A 9,593-nucleotide genomic window follows, 5' to 3' on the forward strand; every position below is an offset into this window, starting at 1 on the left:
ATCCTCTAAATGGGCTTCAGCCCCTTTTAAAGGTTGCATAAAAGTACCCTACTACAATACTTTTAAGTACTAATTATGAATTATTAAACTAATTGGTATGTTCAAAATAGATGATTTCACTTGCAATAGATTTCTGTGCAGTATATATGTATACACGGTTAATTCACATTATTCAATCAGCTGCATTCACTGGGAAAACAAGATGCTTTGTTAAAGCAAAGACAAAATGTTTTTCGTCCTAATACAATAAGAATATTACATATCTTAGTATTGAGCTCTTATATTCTAAGGTTCATTCTTCAAAGGTTATTGTTACATGAAGCTACTCCAACACCCAGCCAAATCAAAGACATCCTAAATATATACAAGCCAAGCAGAATAGTTTGCTCTTACATATTGAAAGTGAAAATGACACTTTAGATTAAAATCATGCAACTATTATTTGATCTCACACTTTCACATTACAATACTTTGCTGGTCATACCTGTTTGATGGCTTTGACTTTGAAAATGGAAACCAGGTGTGTCGGTGACGCTTTAGTTTGTCCGTATTACATTTACATCTTTACTGTAATTAGAAATAGAAAACTCCACCTGCCTTTGGTTTTCAAGTGGCGCCTCCAGCTTTAATAGTCGGCTCACTGAGTTGACTCATGGTGGAAATGTTAGGAATGTTATCTTAACATTATTGCTTATCCATAAAAGCCACAATTAAAAATAATCTGGAATTATTTTTTAAACTCCATGTGTAGGTTCTGTGGTTTCAATAATTTGGGGGTAAAATTGAGTCTCTGAGGAAAAATGTTAAAATTATTGCTCAACAGATCTTTACTGTCAGAAGAGAAATGTTGACCTTTGTAGACATGAATCATTTTAACTCTTAGAGTACGTCCGAATAGTAGAGAGGCCCAATGAAGCTTTGGCCGTCACTACTGACAAGTCCCTCCTCCCTCCTTATCTAGCCACTTTTCCTTCACTCTAGAAGTGTTTCGTGTAGCCGCCACGATAACGACTGTCTGAGTTCTCAATAAGTAAAGAAAAGGAGGCTCGTTGCTTCCTTTAGAGCTTCCTTTAGCCTAGAATAGCACTGATGCTTCCTTTAGGACCTCCTTTAGCCTATGGTAGCACTGATGCTTCCTTTAGGACCTCCTTTAGCCTAGGATAGCACTGATACTTCCTTTAGAGCTTCCTTTAGCCTAGAATAGCACTGATGCTTCCTTTAGGACCTCCTTTAGCCTAGGATAGCACTGATGCTTCCTTTAGGACCTCCTTTAGCCTAGGATAGCACTGATACTTCCTTTAGAGCTTCCTTTAGCCTAGGATAGCACTGATGCTTCCTTTAGCGCTTCCTTTAGCCTAGGATAGCACTGACGCTTCCTTTAGCCGAGGAAACACTGATGCTTCCTTTAGAGCCTCCTTTAGCCTAGGAAACACTGATGCTTCCTTTAGAGCTTCCTTTAGCCTAGGAAACACTGATGCTTCCTTTAGAGCCTCCTTTAGCCTAGGAAACACTGATGCTTCCTTTAGAGCCTCCTTTAGCGTAGGAAACACTGATGCTTCCTTTAGAGCTTCCTTTAGCCAAGGAAACACTGATGCTTCCTTTAGAGCTTCCTTTAGCCTAGGAAACACTGATGCTTCCTTTAGAGCCTCCTTTAGCCTAGGAAACACTGATGCTTCCTTTAGAGCCTCCTTTAGCCTAGGAAACACTGATGCTTCCTTTAGCCTAGGAAACACTGATGCTTCCTTTAGTGTCTCCTTTAGACCGTCAATAACTTGCGCTGCCGTCACATTATTATTAAGTAAACGTGCAGTCTAACTATCACTCCAACGTGATCACCTTTCCTTAACTCCTTTAGGAAGCCTCCGAACACCTTTCCTTAACTCCTTTAGGAAGCCTCCGAACACCTTTCCTTAACTCCTTTAGGAAGCCTCCTAACACCTTTACTTAACTCCTTTAGGAAGCCTCCGAACACCTTTCCTTAACTCCTTTAGGAAGCCTCCTAACACCTTTCCTTAACTCCTTTAGGAAGCCTCCGAACACCTTTCCTTAACTCCTTTAGGAAGCCTCCGAACACCTTTCCTTAACTCCTTTAGGAAGCCTCCTAACACCTTTCCTTAACTCCTTTAGGAAGCCTCCGAACACCTTTCCTTAACTCCTTTAGGAAGCCTCCTAACACCTTTCCTTAACTCCTTTAGGAAGCCTCCTAACACCTTTACTTAACTCCTTTAGGAAGCCTCCGAACACCTTTCCTTAACTCCTTTAGGAAGCCTCCTAACACCTTTCCTTAACTCCTTTAGGAAGCCTCCTAACACCTTTACTTAACTCCTTTAGGAAGTCTCCTAACACCTTTACTTAACTCCTTTAGGAAGTCTCCTAACACCTTTCCTTAACTCCTTTAGGAAGCCTCCTAACACCTTTCCTTAACTCCTTTAGGAAGGCTCCTAACACCTTTCCTTAACTCCTTTAGGAAGCCTCCTAACACCTTTCCTTAACTCCTTTAGGAAGCCTCCGAACACCTTTCCTTAACTCCTTTAGGAAGCCTCCTAACACCTTTCCTTAACTCCTTTAGGAAGCCTCCTAACACCTTTCCTTAACTCCTTTAGGAAGCCTCCTAACACCTTTACTTAACTCCTTTAGGAAGTCTCCTAACACCTTTACTTAACTCCTTTAGGAAGTCTCCTAACACCTTTCCTTAACTCCTTTAAGAAGCCTCCTAACACCTTTCCTTAACTCCTTTAGGAAGGCTCCTAACACCTTTCCTTAACTCCTTTAGGAAGCCTCCTAACACCTTTCCTTAACTCCTTTAGGAAGCCTCCTAACACCTTTCCTTAACTCCTTTAGGAAGTCTCCTAACACCTTTACTTAACTCCTTTAGGAAGCCTCCTAACACCTTTCCTTAACTCCTTTAGGAAGGCTCCTAACACCTTTCCTTAACTCCTTTAGGAAGCCTCATAACACCTTTCCTTAACTCCTTTAGGAAGTCTCCTAACACCTTTCCTTAACTCCTTTAGGAAGTCTCCTAACACCTTTCCTTAACTCCTTTTGGAAGTCTCCTAACACCTTTCCTTAACTCCTTTAGGAAGTCTCCTAACACCTTTCCTTAACTCCTTTAGGAAGCCTCCTAACACCTTTCCTTAACTCCTTTAGGAAGCGTCCTAACACCTTTCCTTAACTCCTTTAGGAAGTCTCCTAACACCTTTCCTTAACTCCTTTAGGAAGGCTCCTAACACATTTCCTTAACTCCTTTAGGAAGTCTCCTAACACCTTTCCTTAACTCCTTTAGGAAGGCTCCTAACACCTTTCCTTAACTCCTCTAGGAAGTCTCCTAACACCTTTCCTTAACTCCTTTAGGAAGCCTCCTAACACCTTTCCTTAACTCCTTTAGGAAGTCTCCTAACACCTTTCCTTAACTCCTTTAGGAAGCCTCCCAACACCTTTCCTTAACTCCTTTAGGAAGCCTCCCAACACCTTTCCTTAACTCCTTTAGGAAGGCTCCTAACACCTTTTCTTAACTCCTTTAGGAAGCCTCCTAACACCTTTCCTTAACTCCTTTCGGAAGTCTCCTAACACCTTTCCTTAACTCCTTTAGGAAGGCTCCTAACACCTTTCCTTAACTCCTTTAGGAAGCCTCCTAACACCTTTCCTTAACTCCTTTAGGAAGTCTCCTAACACCTTTCCTTAACTCCTTTAGGAAGCCTCCTAACACCTTTCCTTCACCCCGTGATGTCATCCAGGGTTTAAGGTAAAGTCCACAGATCAGGAGGAAGGAGGGACTTTCTGGACGAACCCAGAGTTTCATTCATCTCAAACATCATTAAAGGTCAGTGTGACCAGGTAGGATGCTTCCCTTTACAAAACAGCTTGTATATTTTACATGCACACACACACACGCACGCACGCACGCACGCACGCACGCACACACACACACACACACACACACACACACACACACACACACACACACACACACACACACACACACACACACACACACACACACAGCAGTTAAGCGTTAAGCTCCATCTTTCATCTCTTTCAGCCGAACACGTCGGTGTCTGTCCAGGGTAGCAGATCTGAGGATCTAAATCTCGTCCATTAGCCTCGCTAACAGACTTGGAAGCAGCTTGCACACACCAGCAGACCCTGAACCCAAACCCTCTGTTCCACCCTGATTTACGTCAATCACTTTCAGAAACATTAAACACATACAGGAAGTCTCGGGACTCTCGAGACCCCTAATGGCTCTCATTGTGTGAAGTATGGAATTACACATTAAGGCAGTGGCAGTGAAATCTATCTGCCAGGTTATTCTTTAAATAGCAGCGTGTGAAACAATAAACACTCAAACAACTTGGAAACCATTAGAGTTCTAAACTACTGGCAGGTGACTCTTTTGGTCACACCCACTGATCCTCCCTCAGACCACCCACGTCCCACCCACCATCTTCCTCAACTTTCAGATTTGGAGTAGAACGTACATAAGATCTTCCCAAAGCAGTTTTGCAGCCTGTCCTTAAAAGCTTTGAAGTTCACCGTTTTTGTTTGCACTCAACAGTGATTCTTCCTCCAATATTAGTGATTCAGAAGAAGCAAATTTGAAATAATCAGTTCACTCTGTTGACTTCAGGAATATGTTTGTCACGGTTGACACACGGAGGCCTAACGTTTGAGTCAGGGATGGTTTCTATTGAAGTTTGCATGTTCTCCCTGTGTGGGTGTGATTCTGCTCTGGGTGTGGGTGTGTTTCTTCCAAACACATACAGAGGACAATGTGCGACGACTCAAAGGCCCGTTTGCACCTAGCAAAAACGGTCTTGTAGCATTGTGTTTGGGCCTTTTGTTTACAGGTAAACAAGTCACGGAAAACAAAGCTGAGAGCTTCAGCTCATTGTCGCTCTCAACCAGGTTTTCATGCTCAATGTGGAAATGTGGCCTCAACCGCACACGGTGTAAAGAAACATTCATAGAAGACGGATGGGTTGAATTTCACCCATAAGGCACCACTGAGTCCTACAGAATTTGAAATAATATCTCAATTGTTTGCTTTTTCGACAGCGAGATGTTTATTGGTAAACAGAGAAAATGCTTTGTTTGTTGACTCGTGTAAATTTTAAATAGTTTAGTCGAGGGTTTGTCTGAGGAATGTAAGGCAATGCAAGTCTTAAGTCTAATTAAGTGCAGTTTTTGAGAAATTCATACTTTCACTTGAGGAATGCTTTTTAAATAAAAGTACTTTTAGCTGGAATTTAATACAATTTGATTGACAGTATTTATAGTTGAGTCAAATATTGAAGTACCTTCCCTTTCCACTTCCAACACCTAGAGAGAGCCAGAGGATGTTTGCATAGGTTTGTCATTTTGTGTGAATTACAACTTGTAATGGATTAATTCTAACTCTTGGATTGAGCAATAATTACGTTTAGAGCATTTTTTGGGAGACAGATGTATGCATAAAATCTCACGGTGATAATATTTCAATGTTTTACATATTTTAAACCTTTAAGAAAAACCCAAATGAACTCATAATATAATTCAAAGTGTGTTTAATAAATCATTTACTGTCTAATCATATCTTAGCAGCCATGAATGAATTGAACCGACAGAAATTTACAGGAAGTTTTACGACTTGTTTATTAGGAGAAAATGCTCAATGTCACACAGGCCAGCAGGAAGTTCCCATATCCAGCTGAAGCATGTTGCATCTGTGGATGCGACATTTTTTCTTTTGCAGTTTGTCAGAACATTTTGTTGAGATGGGCTCAACATCTGGAAGGAAGTCTGGTAAGTGGATAAACACAATTCCAGGACTTTAAAACTAAAGCATATTAGCATGTTAAAGTGTCTCCAAACTGACATCTCTGGTTCTGCCTTCCGTACCAGCGGCCGTCACATAGAATCAGCGGGTGCAGCAGGTACGAGTACCCTACCAGAGCCTGGTGTCGGTGCAGCCCGATGGAAAACTACCAAGAGAATGACCGCGTTCAAAATGTCATAATAATGTCGGATTATTCTGCAATTTTGGAAGAGAAGCTCACCAAAAAAATAAATAAATACTTTTTCCTCTGGAAGCATCAGTGAGTTGTCATTTTTATTTTACTCTCTAGTCATTTCCTGCTCTCTCTCTCTCTCTCTCTCTCTCTCTCTCTCGACTTCTCCGGAGCTTTATATGAACCTTAAGTCTGTAGCAATTCCTTTGGCTCGGCTCGGCTCGGCTCGGCACGGTGCGCAAATAAAGACATATGACAACACTAAACACTTGACTTCAGCATTTTGAATCATGTGGAAGGAATCACAACATACACCGCATCCAATTCACTGATAAAAACAAAGAAATTGTAGGAAAGTAGAGCGAGGAATGGCCACTGACTCCCTCCGGAACAAAGTCCAATAGAAATAAGAGTTCAGACGTTGAAGCTGTTGCTTGTTAATGACGCTTGTTCTGAGACAATCAATTGATTTTCAGACTTTCCTTTGGAGACGCAAGTGAGAAGAACCACAGAACAAATACCTGCTGTTCTTTTATCTGAAATGTCACATCGGTATAATTACACAACACATCATTAACCGCCTGAAGGGAAGAAGCTGCACACAAATACAAGTGTCTTTTTGTTGTTGTTTTTTATATTTTAGATTCGCATAACTGAAAAATCATATTTCAATGCAAATCATTTGCGTTTCTCTTATGTTTACTGCATTTCTTTGTTTATTTGGCCTTTCTTCCGTCACTGGACTGTTTGTATTGAGATTGTGGACGACACAATACATACAAACGCTTTCCAGATGACATTCATGGCGTTGTTGTGAGTTGATCAGACAGCAACAGTGTAAAACGTTGGGTCAGGCCGAGTGATGAGTTGGTGAACAAGTGAAGAACTAAACAGTTTGATAGCCTCTCAGGGAAAATGAAGTGTGGGTAGAAAGGGTCCAGTGGAGGTTGTGGTCACTTCCATCAAACAATGACCTCAAAAACAGTCTTCACAAACACGTGTCAACAACCAAACAGATTTATAGTTGCACGTCTAAAAAAACGCATAAGTTGATTGGTCCACCAGTTTAAATCAGGCTTTCCTCAGGGAAATCAACCACTGACTGGCTGAGATGGGGCAGTTTGCAGGTTCAATTCCCTTGCCCTTTAGCAAGACAAAGAACCCCAAAGAGCTCCCAATGGCCAGCTGGAATGGCCGACGGTGGATGAAGGTGTGGATATGATGAGCAGTGTGAAGCACGTTGGCTCCAGCAGTGGAAACAGACGAATCAGTGAAATCAACTCCAAGTCTGAGGCTGGAAGAAGGAGACCTCTGAGAAACCTCATGCAGCTCGGGGACAAGGCCACTGGCAACTCCCTTCTCATTTCTTTGCAGGTATTGACGTCAGCACTCGGACCATGTGAAGCACCTGAGCAGAGACACTGGGACGTCTCCGTCCAGCGTCCAAACACATCTGAAGACACAATCATATGCATTGAATCAGGCTTTTGGTATTTGAGAAATTAGGTCCATAATTGAATTTATGCTTTAATTGGTTGCAGCCTGACTCCAGTTAAGCTAGTTTACCATACGAGATGAGCCGTTTCTTTTCGGTTGGACTGTTTCAACAAAAACAGATTGTCATCAAAAAACCTAAAAAGAGCTTATTTTCTGTCTGTGAGCCTTTCAGCTTCATACTTTATGAATATGGAGTTGGAAGGCAGGATAAACAGCTTGCAGCTTCTCAGTGTTTCCATTCAAGGTGACTGGGGACGGTTCAGTGGAAGAAGAAAAAGACGTGGTTTTAACGAGACTGAACGCTCCGAGTGATGCTGATGGCAAAAAGCTTTTACCACACAAATGTGATGTGATTTTGAAACGTATTTTTCAAATTTGTCCGAGCCTGTCAGACTGTGGGATCACATTGTATACAGAAAGAGCAGCTCACATACATCCTTCACGTTAAATATATCATCCATCACTACAATATATGAAAATAATCACACTTAAGCTGATTGACAAGTCACAAGGACAAGTATGAGACGGTCCACGGCTGGTTGAGACGGCTAATTATCCATCCATCCATCCATCCATCCATCCATCCATCCATCCATCCATCCATCCATCCATCCATCCATCCATCCATCCATTGACTACCGCTGATCCAGGCCGGGTCGCGGAGGCAGCAGTCTGAGCAGAGTTACCCAGACTTCCCTCACCCCAGACTCTTCCTCCAGCTCTTCTGGTGGCACCCCAAGGAGTTCCCAGGCCATAGAGAGACATAGTCCCTCCAGCGTGTCCTGGGTCTGTCCTGAGACCTCCTACCAGAGGGACATGCCTGGAACACCTCCCTGGGGAGGCGTCCGGGGGGAATCTGAAATAGATGCCCGAGCCACCTCAGCTGGCTTATTAACCTGTAAATATTAACAACCAGCTTTCATCCTCTGAGACTGTTTGAACATTTCTGTCCTGAGGATCTGATGTTGATGTAGAACTTTCAGTCAAAAGAAAGAAACAAAATGTACTTTATCCATCAATCAGTGCAAAGATAAAATAGATCATTAAAAAGCCAATGAACACACTCTCACACACACACACACACATGCCTGGTGATATGAAGAGGCACTGAGGATGAAGGTGACTCTACTTGAACCTCTTCGGTGTATTGAACTCATCCCATTCATATAGAATCATTGACACACGCTGGTCGTGGTGGGATTCGAACCGAGAACCTCTGTGTTCCCTCTCGTCCACTGTCTTTTCATCGCAGCATCAATTCTACATGTTGTTTCTAATCAACCCACTGAAATAGTGCAAACCAGTTCAGTTAACATTGCTTTCTGTAAGTATCTATAATATATTTACAAGACAAACAGAAGTAAAACCCAATAGAAAAGACAAACTAAAAGGCAGAATGGAATGTATTATGTAAAAATGTGATAATGTAATAAGTAATGATGGACACTGTTCAGGTGGTTTCACAGATACGAGGCACTGATTCAGAAACATGTGAAGACTCTCATGATGTTGTAAAATATTATTTGTAACAAATAAAACGACCATCCCACACTGGACTCTTCTGTTTTGGCGGATCAACTTTGTATAAGACGACTGCGTGTCGACTTCAACGCTAAATTTTAAATCATCTTTGTTCTGCATTTCAGCCTTAAGCTGGATTTGGACAAAAACTCGGTGGGAGAAAATGTTTCACCTCATTTCAGCCCATCTTTGGTAACTTTCTTATTCCTTCACATTTCGTTTGACGTGTGGAATTAAAGTTTTGCTTCAAACTTTTAATATTCAGTTTTGTTTTTACCCACTTCCCTTTGCCTGAATAATTCATATTATGTGTTCAGGTGCACTGTGATACGTAACAAACATTCACAACTATAAAGTGTTAACTGAGTCAATCAACTTTCATAACAAAAGCACATTATACTTCATTCTTTATTGTAATTAATTGATCAGGGCTCCATAAAAGAATAATGATAAAAAAGCATTTTTCTCTGGGAAGTTCTTAAGATGCTTTACATTTTGACATTTTAACTTTATTTGGAAAATCTCAAAACAAATAAGATGTTTCATATTCCTTGATTGAAAATATGGAAAATCTGAATGAACTTTGTG

The sequence above is a fragment of the Blennius ocellaris genome (assembly GCF_963422515.1).
Source record: "Blennius ocellaris genome assembly, chromosome: 17".
NCBI classification, from domain to species: domain Eukaryota; kingdom Metazoa; phylum Chordata; class Actinopteri; order Blenniiformes; family Blenniidae; genus Blennius; species Blennius ocellaris.